Source organism: Bos indicus x Bos taurus, chromosome 13 (assembly GCF_003369695.1).
Source record: "Bos indicus x Bos taurus breed Angus x Brahman F1 hybrid chromosome 13, Bos_hybrid_MaternalHap_v2.0, whole genome shotgun sequence".
Taxonomy (NCBI): Eukaryota; Metazoa; Chordata; class Mammalia; order Artiodactyla; family Bovidae; genus Bos; species Bos indicus x Bos taurus.
In genome coordinates, this window is record NC_040088.1 from 47,815,768 (window position 1) to 47,834,298 (window position 18,531).

Sequence of the window (18,531 nt, forward strand, 5' to 3'; positions counted from 1 at the left end):
TGGGCATAATTAATGTTCTGATTCCTTTCTGAATTCACCACTGAGTTCATTACATGTTTGTTACCCTCTAAGCAGAAGGAGTTGAAATTTGAAAAAAAAAAAAAATCTCCAGTAGAGAAATAGATCAAAGGCTGAGCTTGGTCAGTGGCATGCAGAATAAATATTATTTCATGGCTCAAACAAATTTTCTGGCTGCCCAGGCAAGGCATGTTGATAAGAAACTATTATGTCTCTTCTCTCCAGTCCCTATTCCTCAACCCTGGTGACCTCTTTTTCTTAGTTCTCTGTGGGGCGCCTGATGATGTTTGAATAATCAGAAAGCAAAGGCCATCATCTGAATCACACAGGAAGCCTTCAGGTTCCAGGCAGGACCCAGATGAGTTTCGTGTCCCCCCTCTGCCATTGGCTGACCACTGGAAAGTTTGGACGTCTGGTTCTATTCTGTGTTTGCTTCTGTGTTACCACCAGCTGTATAATTTTCTGGTTCTATTGCCACCACAGAGATCATTTTTAATGCACTCTTGAAAGTGCTTTGTAAAAAAACGGAATCTCAGGTGGGACCACTAGCAGCCTGGGAACAGCACATGCTGGTAGGATCGTGGACTCTGAGTCCAAGGGCCCTGTAACAGGAAGTTAGTGGGTTCTCCAACTTCTGACAATCAAACCAGGTTGCATTTATTAAATTGTTGTGTTGTGCCAGGCACACTTTCAAGTGCCCTGCAGACATTATCTTTTTTGATCTTCACAGCAACCCTACTGGGACCCTTTGCTCTTCCTTTTTTTTAACTGATGAAAATGTATATAAGTCACCTAAGGTCACACAGCTACCAAGTGACACAGTCAGAAATCAAATTCAAGTCTGTGGGACCCCCAAGTCCAGGCCCCGAACCCCTAAGCTACAATGATCACACAGCCAGGTTCTGTGTTAAACTTTTGCTTAAACTGTCAAACTCTAAGAATTTTTCTGACTTTCTTGATGAAGGAAGCTTTCTAACCAGGCCTTGCTACTTTTAGAATTTCCATTGTCATCACACATTCATTTGGAGGTTGTCGCCCAGACAACCCAGGGTGGTGCTATAGCTGTGGTCCACACAGTTCTACGCTGTCCACACACCCACTCTGACATTGTGCAGTGCACAGCCCACACAACTGTACTCAGGGCCTGTGGTCCCTAATTTACTGATCACCAACTTCCATCCTCCTATCCCATTCCTGATGAATACAGAGCAACATACTAAATATCAAAAGTGTCCCATAGCATTGATTTAAGTATCCTGGGCTTCTTCTCAACTTATTTAAGATTAATCTCCTTAACTTCCAAGTGACCTGCTCTGTGGCTTGCTTTCCTAATTCCTCTTTAAGTAAAGCAGTCAGAGCTAGAAACTCGTGACAAATGAAATCGCTTCTGGCACGACAATTGGAAGAGAGTCTACGAAGTTTATGAAGTTCATCTCCAAGGCCATGGGACTTGTATTTTTACACCAAAATTCCTAAGCCTACATATGCAATTAAGGTTGCCTCGGAAGGTATGTGTGGAAAATTACTTTTAGAAACTACCTTGCTTTTCATTAGCCTCAAGAATGAATCTTAAAACTTTTAAAAGAAAATTTGAAATTATACTTGATTTGGGAAAAAGGTAATCTATTTGCAAAGCAGATGTAGAGACACAAATGTAAAGAAGAAACGCATGGATACCAAGGAGAGAAAGGGAGAGAAGGATGAATTGGGAGATTGGGACTGACGTATACACGCCTATGTATCAAACAGATAACTAATGAGAACCTGCTGTACAGCACATGGAACTCCGTGATTTGTGGTGACCTATATGGGAAGGAAATTCAAAAAAGAGAGGATACATGTATATATGTGGCTGATTCACTTTGCTGTACAGCAGAAACTAACTCAACATTGTAAAGCAACTATACTCCAATAATAAAATTTTTTAAGATAATGAAAAAAAATATGAAAGTTTCATCTATTTAAAAAAATGAGATAATAAAATAATGACCCTGTTTTTCTAGTGTAAGCTTATAGACAGTCTTCTGAAAATTCCAAGAGGTGTTTTAAAATATATTCTGAGAGATGGCGGCACCTTGAAACAAATAAGATTATTGTAAAGGAAAATAGTCATTGAGTCTATAAAAGGAAGATTAAAAGAAATATTTCATGTCCTTTCAGTCACATCTGTCACAAGAGAATAATGCCCAGTTCTCAGTGCTCTGTCCTGATAGCGTGCTTGAGTGTACAAGGTAAAAAGAAATTAAAATAGCTACCCCAAAATGCTAAATTGAACTCTGTGGCTTGGCATAGAATTGAGGGCTTATGTTTAAAAACTTATTTTTAAAAGAAAAGTAATTCAGAGGAGGGAGAAACCACTGAAACAGTAGTTCCTCTGCCAACTTTAGCTCCTGACCTTGGAGATGCCTGGCAATCAAATGTTCCATGAAGGACAAGCGCCAAGCAGCAGCCCCAGGCTGCCTCGGAGCTCAGGCGAACACACGCTCAGTGCATGCTGTACCGTGGGAAGAGGCCAGGTTGTTTGTGGATCAGCCAGAGAGAGACTTACGAAGCCCAGACTTAGAGGGGTCCGCAGCCATGAGTGCTGGAAGGGGTAGGAGTGGAGCTATTAGAGAGGTGGGGTGGGTGTCTCTTGCTCCCAGCAGAGTGCTGGCTCCTCAACTCTCCAAACCCAGGCAGGGTTGAGCATGTCCAGTACCCTTCCCAACCAGAGAAGCCACCCCACTGTCCCAGGGGCTGGGTTAGTGAGGGAGGAAGGGAGAGCTGTCCCAGCCATGGGGTCTTCTCCATCGGGATGGACGGATGGAGACTCCCTGACTGTTAAACCACTGTGTGGGAGAAAAGTGAAGTTGCTCAGTTGTGTCCGACTCTTTGCGAACCCCATGGACTGTAACCTGCCAGGCTCCTCTGTCCATGGGATTTTCCAGGCAAGAATACTGGAGTGGGCTGCCATTGTGGGAAAAAAGCGTAGTATTAATAATAGTGTTCAGTCACTCAGTCGTGTCTGATTCTTTGTGATCCCAAGGACTGCAGCCTTCCAAGCTCCTCTGTCCATGGCATTTCCCAGGCAAGAATACTGGTGTGAGTTGCCATTTCCTTCTCCACAGGATCTTCCTGACTCAGGGATGGAACCCATGTCTCCTGCATTGGCAGGCAGATTCGTTACTACTGCGCCACCCAGGAAGCCCCAGGAAAGAGCATACAGAGACTTGAATGTGGCTTTTCCCCACCTCACTAACTTTTCACACCAGCCCCTCACAACACAACTGTTGCAGGGTAGTTATCACTAAACGTTAGTTATCAAGGTATTATCTTGAGATCACTGTTGCTTTCTCTGCAAAATGAGCTCCTTGGACATGGTTTTCTCTGAGGTCCCTCTCAGTTATGCAATTTGAAAGCAACTTGCTGTTTGACTAAAGTCGTTTATACAATAGTCTGGAGTTTGAGTAAATTAAACATTTCCCTCCTAAGCCAGTTGGCTTCTGTAAACAACCCAGTAACCCATCCCCCTTCCCTCAGTGACAGCAAAATGGTGCCTGGGACCCCAAGAAAGAGGTCAGTCTCTCCCTATGAGGTGCTTTGGGGCCATGAGACTGATGTGGGTGACATGCTTTGATATATTTAGAAATGGAAGTAATTGCCTAGAGAATGGGAAGGGGGGTGGGGCAGTGAATGCAAGAGGAAAGGGGAGAAAGGAGTGGAAGAATGCAGAACCCCAAAGCCAGCCATCAAGACAGTGCAGAAATGGCAATAACAATAATGATAATAAATAATAACAGGAAGATGAATCCACATGGTAAAGGCTTCCATTCACAAAGTGTAAGCAGTAATAAAAGGCACCAATCATATCGTTCAGGTTGGGCAATATAAAAACTTGACACTTTCTCGGCGCCCACTTACTGTCATTTTTTAAATTAAGATTTTTGAAAAAGAGATGTACTTGAGAACTATAGGCAAAAGAGCATGAACTCACTGTATGGATTAAAAGCACAAATATGAACCATGGGGCACCTCACTAAAGATATTAATCTAGACTTTGAGTTTTCCAGCGGGTCGGGGGGATATTTGACAATGTCTAGAGACCTTTGGGGTCACAACTGGAGTGGGGTGCTATCGGCATCTGGTGGGTGGGCTACAGTCCATGGGGTCACAAAGAGTCGGACAAGACCAAGCAAATAAGCTGAGCACAAGGGCTCATGGAGCTGATAGCTCCCTGGTGAATCTGTTTGAAGATCTGATTTCCACACCCTGAGGGCTGGCCCTCTGTGGGTTGGTTACCCCCACCCCACCAGGTAAAAGCACCCCCGGGTTTACAAGCTGAAGCAGCTCAGTCTTGAAGATGTGGATGTGCTTAGTCACTCATTCGCGTCCAACTCTTTGCGACCCCATGAATTGTAGTCCGCCAGGCTCTTCTGTCCATGGGGATTCTCCAGGCAAGAATACTGGAATGGGTTGCCATGACCTCCTTCAGGGGATCTGCCCAACCCAGGGATCGAACCCAGGTCTCCCACATTGCAGGCAGATTCTTTAACATCTGAGCCAGTTGGAAACCATTTCCTTATCAAAAGAAGCAGCTAAGAGATGGTGAAAATAAGGCAATGAGGAGTTGCCTTGCTGTTCTGGCCCAACCACATGAGCCTGTCTGCTGAGTACGTGAGTTCAGGCCACTTCCCCTGCCCCTTCCCCTCCCTGGAAAGTTGGAAGAGGTACCACGTGCAGACTATGTGGTCCCTCACACAAAGGGCAGACAGGACGGTGATCGAGGGAGGCAAGGTCTAGGTTGAAGAGATTAGTTAGCAGTGGCAGAATGAAAAGTTCTAGATCAACTCAATGTTTATTGAGAAGATCTAACAATATTGCCCACAGGAGCTTGAGGCATGTAGACTCTGGAATAGCAGGAGTCCTTGTCCTCTGGTGAGATACCCACCACCACTCCAACCCCTTTCTCGGAACGTCACTGGGTGTCACTGTATTTCCTTTCATCTGAGTGCCTTCACCACCCCCTTCAGATGACAGGGACAGGTAGTGCCCCCCACCCATCGTAGGCAGAGACTCCCAGTCGTCCACCTGCTATGGACATAGGAGCCCAGTCTGGACTGAGTCCACCACCTCAGCCAAGACGCCTCGCTCAGGAGCGCCACCTACTGGACCAAGGGAGAAGGAACAAAAACCAGTCAGACGTCAACATAATTTCTGTTCAGAACTCCAGATTCTAGTCAGAGGCCTGTGCTGAGATGTTTTCCTTAGGCCCAGACTTAACATAGCTTGCTTTCATTTGATTTTTAAAATTATCCTAGAGGGCTTACCTGGTGGCTCAGTGATAAAGAATCTCCCTGCTAGTGCAAGGGACATGGGTTCAATCCCTGAACCAGAAAGATCCCACATGCCGTGGAGCAACTAAGTCCATGCACCACCACAATTGAGCCTGTGTTCTAGAGCCGTGGAAGTGCAACTGCTGAGCCCAAGTGTGGCAACCACTGAAGCCTGCATGCCCTAGAGCCTGTGCTCTGCAACAAGAGAGAAGCCACTGCAATGGGAAGCCCACACACCACAACTAGAGAATAACCCTGCTCGCTGCAACTAGAGAAAAGCCCACGCAGCAACAAAAACCCAACACAGCCAAAAGTAAAATAAATAAATAAAATAAAATAAATATAAAAAATATCCTAGAGCAGCAGTAAAAAGAAAAAACAAACAAACAAAAAAACACCCTTGGTACACAACCTGACCAGCGACTTAGCCCAGAGATAAAAACTAGTGCTCATCTCTGGGCCCAGCTGGTAGACTGGCTGGGCTGCCTGGAGTCTAGAGGGACAGAGAGTTTAAGGATTTCCCAGTGTAATTAAAGACACAGGTGGCAGAAACGGCAGCAGGCCCAGATTGGGAAGGAATGTCCCATTAGAGTCCCAGGGCCATGCTTACCCAGGTAATAGGAAGACAACCAGGCTCTGCCAGGCTCTACTATATTTCTGAAACACTGAATTTGTGAATGAAAGGTGATTTGAATTTATGTCAACAGGAATCAATTCGGGCTTTGGAAAATTAGGATTTTGGTCACCTTTATTAAGGTTATCCATTTCCAACCAGGACTCAATTAAAAGCCCTACATTTAGCTGATTTTTGGAACACAGCAGAGTTTGAAGACTAGTCCTTTATAGGCCTAGTTTACACCAAGTTAAAAAAAAAAATAAAGTCACTAAGTATGTATGTGGCATTGAAGCTGTAGTCATATTTTATCTGGAGTTGGGGGTTGAGAGTCCCTTGGACTGAAAGGAGATCCAACCCGTCCATCCTAAAGGAGATCAGTCCTGGGTGTTCATTGGAAGGACTGATGTTGAAGCTGAAACTCCAATACTTTGGCCACCTGATGTGGAAAGCTGACTCATTTGAAAAGACCCTGATGCTGGGAAAGATTGAGGGTCGGAGGAGAAGGGGACAACAGAGGATGAGATGGTTGGATGGCATCACGGACACAATGGACATGGGTTTGGGTGGACTCCGGGAATTGGTGATGGACAGGGAAGCCTGGCGTGCTGCAGTTCATGGGGTCGCGAAGAGTGGGACGCGACTGAGCAACTGAACTGAACTGAACTGGGGGTGGGGGGCTGGGGGGAAGAATCAGACTTTCAGCTGCTTCTATTAAATTGGCCATCATCAGAGTCATTTCTTAGTGAGTTTCCTCCAAAAGTTCAAAGCACTCTTCTAGGCAAATTACCTTTCTGGTGTATACCTAGTATAGCATCACTTTGTAGCCAAAACCCCAGGAAGCTCAAAGAAACCGAGGGTCTTGCCCAAGGTAACACTCTTAAGAAGGCCACCAAGCCCCTTACACCCTCGTTTTCTGGTCCTACTGTCTGTCAGATCAGATTCCAGGACTTGAAAGGGAGAAAGTAGAATTTCTCCAGGATCTGCCCAACTAGATGGAGTCCTAAGGGAGTTGTCAGGGGTGCTATCTGGAGCAAGACCAGATGGGAATCTCCTCTCAGAATTTCCTGAGAGCAAGATTCCAGAAATTCTCCAGCACATAGATGGCGGGCCCCAGAGACCAGCCCTTTGGACGACAGGAAGCAGAGACGCAGGAGTCAGGGTTTCATGGACCCTGAGCCAGGGTGGGTTTCTCTTTTCCTCCATTTCATGAGAATATATGAGTGTTGTGATTCATATAATTGAACCCCCTCCTTAATAAATATTAAGATAATCAGTGTTCATTCACTAAATGTTAATAACTCTTCAGGTCTGTAAAGTTCAACTTCAGAACTCTAACAAATGAAACTAAGAGAATTAAGACAAATGGAGAGAACAGCAGATGGAGGAGAAATGCATTCTGAAACCTCATTTGAGTGAGGTTTTCTTTCCCCTAGAGAGCACCAGGCCAGAATGAACTTCAAACATGAAGAAATCCCACAAAGAATGCGTGTTCTGTTTTTCCCTCCCCGCCTTGTTGAAAACTCCATTCACCGTTCCTCCTTCAACAGTCAGGCCACTGTCCCCACCACTTGGCAGGGCCTTGACTCGGCCAGCAGCAAAGGAAATGTTTTAACAGCCCTGTTAATGCTGCAACAGAGGTTTATTGTTAATACATAGACAATTTAGGGCAAAACGGCTGCTGCTTCCCTGGCCCACCTGGTCTGCTTGGAGGACCCGCTGGCCCAAAGGCCAAGTCCCAGCCAAGCAAGGATTAGCCCTGAGGCCAGAGACCGGGGACAACAGAGCGCAGAGGTCTGGAGTTTAGAGTTTGGGTCTGAATCAAGATTTTCTCACAGAACCTGTGACTTGTGGTAAATTGCTTAATATTTTTAAAGCCTCACGTGCTTAACGCTTTACCTGGCACATAGTAAGCACTCAATAAAGAGCAGTGCTTTTTTTCCTTTGTTTACAAAACATTAGTATTTCTGTATATATACAAAATAAAGTGCATAAACGTATGTATTGCATAAATCTTAAATGTAAGAATTTGATGAATCTCACCATATATAAACATCACCCAGATCAGCACATGAACATTTCTAGCACCCTAGAGGAGCCATTATGGCCCCTCCCCAATTACACTGCCCTCCCCCACCTTTCCTGACATCTACCACCAAACAAACATTTTGACTGTTCTTGAATCTTCTGGAAGTTTCTCTGCACAGGCTACACACTTTTCATGTCTGGTTTCTCTCACTCAGCGTTTTTTCTGTGTTGTTTTGTGTATCAATACTTGCTCTCTTGTGTTGAACACTATTCTGTTGTGTGAATACACCATAATTTTATTTATATTTTATTGGTTATGGATATTCTAGGTGTTTCCAGTTTGGGGCTATTATAAACAAATCTGCTATGGACCTTCTGGTACATATCTTACTATTTTTTCATAGGACAGCATATGAGGTCTGCTTCCCTCATTACTGGTAGATCAACTGTTCCAAAACCATTTTTCTCTTCTGCTTTTCTCATCTGTCTTTTCAGCAAATATATTCAAATCCTGACTGAAGCAATTTCTAATGTTTTCCATTTCTGTTTCTCTCTATACATTGTGTTGTTTAACTTCTGAAGACCAAAAAATGTCATAGGTGGCTGAAGAACCCCACAACAATATCTGCAGAGTTGTATTTTTTTTCAGTACTCTTATATGGATGTGAGAGTTGATCATGAAAAAGGCTGAGTGCTGAAGAATTGATGCTTTTGAGCTGTGGTGTTGGAGAAGACTCTTGGACTGCAAGGAGATCAAACCAGTCAATCCTAAAGGACACCAATCCTGAACATTCATTGGAAGAACTGATGCTGAAACTAAAGCTCCAATACTTTGACCACCTGATGTGAAGAGCCGACTCACTAGAAAAGACCCTGACGACAGAGGACAAGATGGTTGGATGGCAACAGTGACTCAATGGACATGAGTGTGAGCAATCTCCAGGAGATAGTGAAGGACAGGGAAGGCTGGCATGCTGCAGTCCATGGGGTTGCAAAGAGTCAGACATGACTGAGTGACTGAACAACCACAACAACATAAAATGGTTTGCCCTTAAAAACCCATGGCTATGGTCTGCTTTTTCTGTCAAAAAGCATTTCTCTGGACTAAGCTATAAGACAAGAACTGGGAAATGTGCTGCAGGGAAAAGCAAAGGTTAGCTTGATATGCCTCTTACTTTCAGAAGCTCATCATCTCGGAGAAGGGAGATGTCTAGAGTCAGTTACAGCATCATGGGTGGTGTGTTCTCAGTGCAATAAAAGATCCAGGCAGAGTCCCACAGGATGCTCCCAGGAAGAGATCTCAGGTCATTTTCCCCAAACAGATCATCTCACCAGGACACAATACCCTCTCAGAGAAACCCCATCCCTAGAACCTGTAATAATGTGGGATTTAAGTCTGAGTCTTATTGGGAGCCTTTGAAGACACAGTGGGAGACAGTGGGTCCCACATTTAAAGAAAACAAAGATGACACGTGTTCCCAAAACACAGGGTGTGTAGGATGGAGCATCTCCTCCAACAAATTTGCCCAGAAATAAGTATTCTCCATTTTATTTTGCCCTTTATGTCCAGGAAAAAGCCCATTTAACTAAAGCTGGGAGGCTGAGGACCAGGGACATTTCAGTTTCTCTGAGTCCCAGGGGAAAGAGATGCGTGAAGAAATCGAGTGCATTTAATAAACAACATTTCAAATAAAGGATACACTGTTTTTTTTGTTTTTTGGGTTTTTTTTTTAAGAAGCAAATAAGGACACTGTACAGGAGGCTAAGAAAAGTTCCGCTGAAATGCTCTCCTCTTATCTCAGACATCACGGCTTCCGGGAAAGATGTCCACTGCATTCCAGCTCCCCATGGAGACCAATGGGAAAATGGGGAAATTTTCCTGCAATGGGAAAAATGCAAGGAAGCAATGGTGAAAACCTGGCCATCAGTCACGGATCTCTTCCTCAGATGTGTATTTTCTATATTTATGTGCACATGTAAGTCTCAGAGGGGCTTCCCGGGTGGCACTAGTGGTAAAGTGGTAAAGAATCTGCCTGTCAACGCAGGAGATCTAAGAGATGCGGGTTCAATCCCTGGATCAGGAAGATCCCCTGGAGGAGGGCATGGAAACCCACTCCAGTATTTCTGTCTGGAGAATCTCATGGACAGAGGACCCTGACGGGCTACAGTCCATAGGGTTGTACAGAGTCAAACACAACTGAAGCAACTGAGCACACACACATGTAAGTCTCAGAGACATTCAACTCAAAACACAGGTGACTCTCCGGTACAGGGCAGAGCGCCACCTTCTCCTCCTTCTTCACACTCTTCACAAATCAGCCTGCAGACCCCCATGGAGGTTCGGGCAGGGGTTCTCTGCTAGCACTTGCTGGCCCTTCCAGAGGCCTAGAAATTGTGACAAATATCTTTGAGATATAAATATTTATGTTTCAAGTTTTTGTATCTTTAAACAAATTTACTGTTCATTTGAAAATTGAGTAAGAAAGCTCTAGCCACTCTCACTAAACTGAAGGGCAGGATTCCGAGGTCTCAGACAATAACATCTCTCTCTGGGAGCAAAGCTCTTGGCCCCACCCAGCTGTTTGGGGACTCCGGCCCAGTGTGGGTATGCTGGACGACCGCCCTCCCTCTGCCCACAAGATTTCCATTGACGTAGGTGGGAACCCTGGATTCCAAATGCACAACCCCAAATAGGTCAACAGAGGAAGCCTGTCACAAAAGGGAACCTGTCTCTGAAAAGCCAGTGTGGGACACCTTCCATAAGAGACAGTCTCAGGAACATGAATATTCAATCCCCTGCTCTAATTCATTAGATTATTATTTTCTCATTCTGATTATTTTCTAATTCATTAGAAAGGTCACTTCTTGGTGGCTTCTGTGAGGGTCTGTCTGTAGCTATTGTGAGGTTTTATCAGTAAAAATCCCTTCAGTCTTGGACTTAAAAAGATAAAGAGATGAACCCAGCATGGACATCAGCAAGGATCCAAAAAGGCAAGAAAAAAATGCAAAGTGCCTTCAGGGTCAGCCCAGCTTGTGTCCAGCACCCCCTCCCCAACCTCACTGTGTGTGCAGCATCCAGTTAGCACATCCCAGCTCATGCTGGGTGCCCTGCCGCAAGCTACGTGCCAGATCCTCCTGCCCCCACTCCCATGTGTCCTACAGGTTTGAAAAAATCACCTCATTTGGGGGCTTAATTTGTGATCCCAATAAAATCAAAGTGCCCCCAGGAAAAGGAAAAATGAAGCCCAGAGACCTATTTCAGATGGGGAGTTGGTTAAAAGCAGGTTTCAATAGGAGGGTGGAAAGAAGGGAAGGCAGATGCTGGAGAGGGACACACAGTCAGATGGACGCCCAGGTTTGATTGGGAGAGGGTGCTGTCAGGGGAGCGAGTGGGGAACATGTCCCCTCCTTACTCCTCCCTGCTGAGGAGCCCTTCAAGTGGCTTTCAGAAAGATGTCTGAGGCTGAGACTTGTCTGTGTGTCTGTAAACAACGTGTGTCAGGATCTTGCTTGATTCATGCAGCCATCCTAGAAGTCAGGTATTAATATTAATGGCTTGTTGTGTGGATTAGGTATTCCAGCCTCACCTGCCCAGGGTGGACAGGCCGTGAGGGAGACCTCACATCCTCACTCACTCCCTAGCACAACCAAGCCGGAAGCTCTGAGTCCAGGGCGCTGTCATCATCTGCCATCAGCTTCAGTCTCCCGGAGAGGAGGTGACGAGGGGGCTTGGTGATCACTCCTATTCTTGAGATTTTCTGGTCCAGGCTGAAATGAAGAGAGCCAGTTGCAAGCATCAGATGGCCTGAAATCAACAGTAAAATGAAAGAGCACCGCTGTCCTGCTGCCAGCCAGAGGCAACCAAGCTTTCTCCCCAGCCCTTTCTTCCGCCCCAGTTACGCCACTGAATGGATCCCAGGAATGAACTCCAGGTCACCACACCCCTAGGAAAGGTCCAAACCTGCCTCTGGGGGCAGGAACCTGCACCAACTTCCAATTAGAAAACCATCTGGGAGGAGCTGGGATGAGGATTAGCAAGTAGAGCTGTGTTAGGGGAAGTTCAGCCACTTCTTGGCAGTCTGAGCCAGCATCTGATTGATTTATCTTCTACTTTAATCAGTGAAAAACTGACATTTGTGTAGTACTTTAGGGTTGACAAGGGATTTTTATGCATTACTTCACTAGTCCTCAAAGCAATGATGAAAGTTAATCCCTGATTTTACAGCTAAGGAAGCCAAGAGGTCCAGTGACTGGCTCGGTGATTCAGCCGATAAATGTCAACATCAAAATGGAAATCCAAGCATTTGGTTTTCTTTTTTTTAATGATTGAAATTTTCAAACATAAGAAGAGCAGAGAGAATGGATCATCCCTGGGTCCATCACCTAGCTTTAGTCATTGTCTGTATTTTTCTGGTTTGCTTTGTCTATTTTTGTTTTACTGAAGAAATTTCACAGACATCCCATCATTTTATCCCAAAGTGTTTGGTGTGCATCTCAAAAAAAAAAAAAAAATAAGACCACCTGTATCTTGGAAGGAAAGTTATGACCAACCTAGATAGCATATTCAAAAGCAGAGACATTACTTTGCCGACAAAGGTCCGTCTAGTCAAGGCTATGGTTTTTCCAGTACTCATGTATGGATGTGAGAGTTGGACTGTGAAGAAAGCTGAGCGCCGAAGAATTGATGCTTTTGAACTGTGGTGTTGGAGAAGACTCTTGAGAGTCCCATGGACTGCAAGGAGATCCAACCAGTCCATTCTAAAGGAGATCAGCCCTGGGTGTTCTTTGGAAGGAATGATGCTAAAGCTGAAACTCCAGTACTTTGGCCACCTCATGCAAAGAGTTGACTCATTGGAAAAGACTGTGATGCTGGGAGGGATTGGGGGCAGGAGGAGAAGGGGACAACAGAGGATGAGATGGCTGGATGGCATCACCGACTCGATGGACATGAGTCTGAGTGAACTCCGGGAGTTGGTAATGGACAGGGAGGCCTGGTGTGCTGCGATTCAGGGGGTTGAAAAGAGTCGGAAAAGACTGAGCGACTGAACTGAACTGATCTTGGAACCCAAGCCCAGTGCTCTGCCCACTACATCCTGACACCCAACAGAACTTACCTGTACATGCTGAGCATGCGCTGGACTAAGTGACCTCTCTATGCTGAAATTTTGTTTTTGGCAGCCAAAGCAGCATTCACCATGATGGCTTTTGTGCACTGCTCTCTCCTTACCTTTCAAAAGTGTTTCTCTCCTGTTGCTGACTCTAAGAATTAATAGCTCTTTGACAAGTGAGCTGAGAGAACCAAGTTGTGGTGACTGAAAATTAGAGCTGGATTTCCCAGTGGAAATGAACCAAGAGCATCTTTTGGGGGTCAACACAGTGGGGCGACTCGAAGAGCTTCCAGAAGAATGATGTAACAAGTTATTGACACAAACCTAGTATCAAAGTTTTCATCTTGAGAAAATAAGAGCTTGATGGGTCTTGCTGCTGCTGCTGCTAAGTCACTTCAGTCATGTCTGACTCTGTGCGACCCCATAGACCGCAGCCCACCAGGCTCCGCCGTCCCTGGGATTCTCTAGACAAGATCACTGGAGTGGCTTACCATTTCCTTCCCCAATGCATGAAACTGAAAAGTGAAAGTGAAGTCGCTCAGTCGTGTCCGACCTCAGCGACCCCATGGACTGCAGCCCACCAGGCTCCTCCATCCGTGGGGTTTTCCAGGCAAGAGTACTGGAGTGGGGTGCCATCGCCTTCATGGTCCAGTCATGTTTATAGGTTGGATTTTCAGCGAACGCAATAACTCTTGCAGGATTTGCTGCTGCTAAAGACAGTCCTGGCTGTCACCATTATTAGAGAATTAAGAACTAATTAAGGTGCTGATTAAACAAAATGGAATTCCAGCAGGGTGCTCAGATCTAGTGAAGGAGCTTGGGTGTTTAGAAATTGGGAGAAGTGTATTCTAAGACAAGTGAACGGGGTGAGGTTCCCCTCCATGCATGTTGGCTGAGCACAGAACCTTCAAGTGGCTCTTCCTGAAAGGCTTGTGAGGCTGAGGTTTTCCTGTTGGCTGTGACATCTTCCACATCCCTAAATGAAGGCTTGTGTAGCACCTGATTCATGCACCCATCCTACGAGGCAGGTATCAGTCGCCTCATTTTGTGGATTACAACATCCTGCCTGAAGTGTTTTGGGGAATGGCCTCCCCAGATAGCCTGTGTATTTCTCAGGATTGGGGCAACGGTTAAGTAGGAAAAGTGCTGTCACCATGTGGAAGAAGGTGGCTGAGCCTGACTCCACCCTCACCCATCCCAAAGGGAGCCCCCTTCCCGGAAGGCCACCTGGGGACAATGAGCATCCCCACTGTGCTTGGTGGCAGCATCTGAACTGCCTCTTGTTTTGCATGTGAACCCTCTGGGGCAGTAGCAAGTTGGAAGCCTGGTCCAGCACCTCGGTCAGCTGGCCTGGAAAGCCTGCTGTAAGTCTGGACCTGTTTCAGCCAACATACTTTCTACCAGGCAAAGAATCTATACCAGACACTGTCTTGGAAAACCCAGTCTTGAGAAGTAGTTTATTGATCTGGCAGATGATTAAAAGACAACAGAGATGAGCTCAAGTGATGCTTGGGTTTTTCCATCCTGAAAGGGAATCTGAAATTTCCTTGGGGGGTTGTCAGCCCGTCCTGCTGTTGCAGGAGGCAGATGGCTCCTCCATTCAGTCAAAGATCATGCGAATGTCCCCATCTCGGGCTTTCTTCTGTTCTCGGCAAGATTCCCTGGACAGTGACAGGGTCCACCCTGGATGCAGGCAGTCAGAATCTTGTTCCCGATTGTGCCTATGCCCAAAAGGAGCTGGCGCATGGTCCATCACCCAGGCTCTTGCCCTGGCCCCTCTGCTTATGGGATGGGGGTGGGGTGCAGTTACTGGAATGGTAAAACTGCAAAGTTTTAGGGCTGCTCCAGGAGGAAAGGAGGGAAAAACTGACGTGCTCACATTGCAAAGAGCTGACCCAGATCCAGGAGTCCAGAGAAGGCATGGAATTTGGGCTGGTGTGTATGAAGTCACCCGGAGTTGTCATCTGAAACAGACATTGCTGAGGCCAAACCTTGGGTGACCTCACGTCCTGTGCTGCTAAGCAGAGAGGCCGTGGCTCGGGGAGAAATTACAGGAGCGTCAATGCTCAGCCAGAAGATTATTTACAGCCTGTTCCTAATGCGAGGGCTTTTACAGCAGTGGTTTTGTGGACAAAAATACATATTAAAAGGCTAATGTGATCGCTCATGTTGGCAGTGACATATAACCAGGTTGGGTTTCACAGAACACCTAGAGCAGTGAAGCGTGCTTCAATCTGATGACACAGAAAGCAGTTCTGTGCTGGAACAAATTGCACCCTGCCCAGGCCAGCAACAGGAGAGCCTGACAACGAATTTCTTCAAAGCAAACTTTTCTCTCCTTCTCTTACACACTTTCCAACCCTGTTGTTCGAATTGTACGTGTACGCTTTTATACACCAGCTCCTGAACTACCAAAGAAAACTGATTCTGCTTTGGAAAACATGGACAATAAAAAGACCTAAATTCTCTCCTTCCTGCCACAAACTTCTCTGCAAAACTTGCCTATGGTTAAAAAAAAAAAAAAAGCATTGTCCCAGAAAAGCATGCATACAGATAGTTAGAAAGGAACTTCTTTCAACATCTTATGGAGAGAGATTTTTAGAGATAACATGAGCCCCCTTTGCCCTCTCCTCCCACAACCTCCCAACTTTCGCAGCCCACTGTTTTTTGTCAAGGATCGTGGTAGTTACAGCTCATGAATCATCCGTCACTTAGACGGACTCTGCCAAGAATGCTGATAGCATCACAGCCCCAGGGAGCAGCCTGCAGCGGCAGGAGCACACGGATGCTGGGGCAATGCCTTCTCCAGCCCAAGAGTCTGCATTTCTCACCTCTTTCACATAGACTGAAAACTCACGCTCTAACTCAGGCTCAGATCAGCTGGGCAAGCTCTCAGACACAGGACTTTACTACCCAAATAGGAATAGGTACTCCCAGGCCATCTAAAATGCTGGCATAGTTGGAAACACTCAGAAACAGTCAGCATCTTTTGTTAATGACGTTCACTATGTTGTCTGATGCTCTGGATAAGCAGATGAATTCTGTTCTATCATTGTGTCCACAGTGCAATTGCGTTTCTGGATATTGGTCAGAACCGTTTGTGATCTAAACAGTGTACACAACACACACACACACGCACACGCAACGGGGAAGACATGCAGTGTTTACACACTGGCCATAATTTCTGAACCCAACATTAGGACATCTGGTGTGGTAGGCAAGAGTAATATTGTTTTATCTGAGGAAGTATATATAGCAAAGAAAAACGTCACTGGGCAATAAATAAATTGAAATCTGAACTTCTCCAAATCAGGCATTTCAGCAAGTATTTGCTTCTCTCTTAAAGAGACAGACTAATCGCAGCACAGCTTTAAAGAGGCAGATCTTAACTTTTCACAAGTATCTTTAAGCAGTCCAGAGAGACAAAAGTGACTGCATTTTCGAGGTGAGAATTTGGAGTCATGAAGAGGAGATGCCCACCCCTGTCATTCTGGGAAACCTCGTTCCAAGACACCTCATTTAATGCACATTCCATTAGCGACCCTGTCAAAGACCCTCACTTCCTTCCTCAGACACTGGCAGTAATGGCTTAAGAGTCGGGTTCTGGCCATTATCACAGACCTTGCTTCCTTACCGGTTCTCGCTTCCAGGGAGATGGGGGCAATCAGAGCAGGAGAACTCAGACAGTGTGGGTGGGGTGGGATGCAGAGCCGTGTTTAGTGTGCTAGATTCCCTGCTGGGAGGGTCAGAGCTTGCTCCTTGAAGTCCAGACTAGACGAGATTTTGTGGATATGCTGAATCAAACTAGGAGTTGGGTGAGTCTTTAAATTTTCAATTAAAGGAAAGATTTCAGGGGACGTCCCTGGTGGTCCAGTGGTTAAAACTTTGCCTTCTGGGCTTCCCTGGTGGTCCAGTGGTTAAGAATTCACCTTGCAATGCAAGGAACATCCGTTCGATCCCTGGTCCGGGAAGATCCCACGTGCTGCGGGGCAGCTGAGCTCGTGCACGCTAGAGCCTGTGCTCTGTAGCAAGAGAGGTCATCACCATGAGAAACCCACACAGCACAGCTAGAGAGTAGCCTCCTCTCGCCGAAACCATAGAAAGTCCAAGCAGCAACGAAGACCCTCCGCAGTCAGTAAGTAAATACTAAACAACGACAACAGAAATTTGCCTTCCGATGCAGGGGGCTGTGGATTCGATCCCTGGTTGGGGGGCTAAGGTCTCACCTGCCTCCTGGCCGAAAAACCAAAACAGAAAACAGAAGCAATATTGTAACAAATTGAATAAAGACTTTAAAAATTGGTCCACATTAAAAAAAAAAAATCATGAAAGAAAGAAAAGATATCAGGGATACTTGTAGCTCAAGCCCTTTTCGTTGTTGTTGTTGCCAGACTTTCCACATCAGTCGCTGGGAGGTATGCATGCAGATAGCCTAAGACCACCTCCCTTACCTGCCCCTCCCTCACCCACGGCTAGGCTCCAGAGGGGGTCAGTTGGAATGAAGACAGTCGGCCCTTCTTATCCACAGCTCAGCATCTGTGCTCAACCAAAATAATTCAGAAAGTTCCAAAAAGCAAAACTTGAACTTGCCTCTTGCTGACAACTATTTCATAGTATTGGCATTATGTTTGTCACTATTTACAAAGCATTTGCATTGTATTAGGTATTATAAGTCATCAAAAGATGATTAAATATATAAGAGAAGGAGTTTGGGGTTTTTGAGTGCGAGCCACCCTTTTTCTTTCCTAGGCCCTGCAATAAACCTTTCTCTGCTCCAAAGACTATAAAGTAAATAAGTTTATATGCAATACATAATACAGCATTTGATACAAGGGACTAGAGCATCCATGGATTTTGGTATCTGCAGGGGTTCTAGAACCAACTCTGCATGGATACTGGGGATGACTGTGTAAGTTAGTTTTCAGATGAAGAGGCAGAAGGAAGCCTCAAGTTACTGAGCAGAGGTTTTTTTTTTTTTTTTTTTTGGTGAGAGTTTCAAATAAGTACCTTTCATTAATGTTGATGTGAACTGTACTGCCTTACACCAACTCGTTAGCAAGTTGAGTAAATACTCTTATGGGTCTGAAACAGTCCTCACTCTTTATATTTATAAAAGAAAGAGAAAGAAAGAAAGGAGAATTCAACGGCAGGATCCAGACTCGCCACACGATCTTCTCCATAAACAACACGTTTTGCTTAAGAGATAAGGTGGACTCTGGGCATCTGTTAATAGTCTTTCTCCGGAAGATAAATGCTGCAACATTTGTAGAAAATGAAACTCGCAGAGAAGCCAAGACTTTTCTTGTCAAAACAAGGGGATTATTTTCTAGCAACCAAGGTCAGTCTTTTTGACCTTGCCTGCCATTCGGGTGAATGAGATAATAAAAGAGGGAGCTGGAGCTGGGCTGAGATAGCTCATGTGTGAAGGGCCTGGGAAAGAGACTCAGAGATT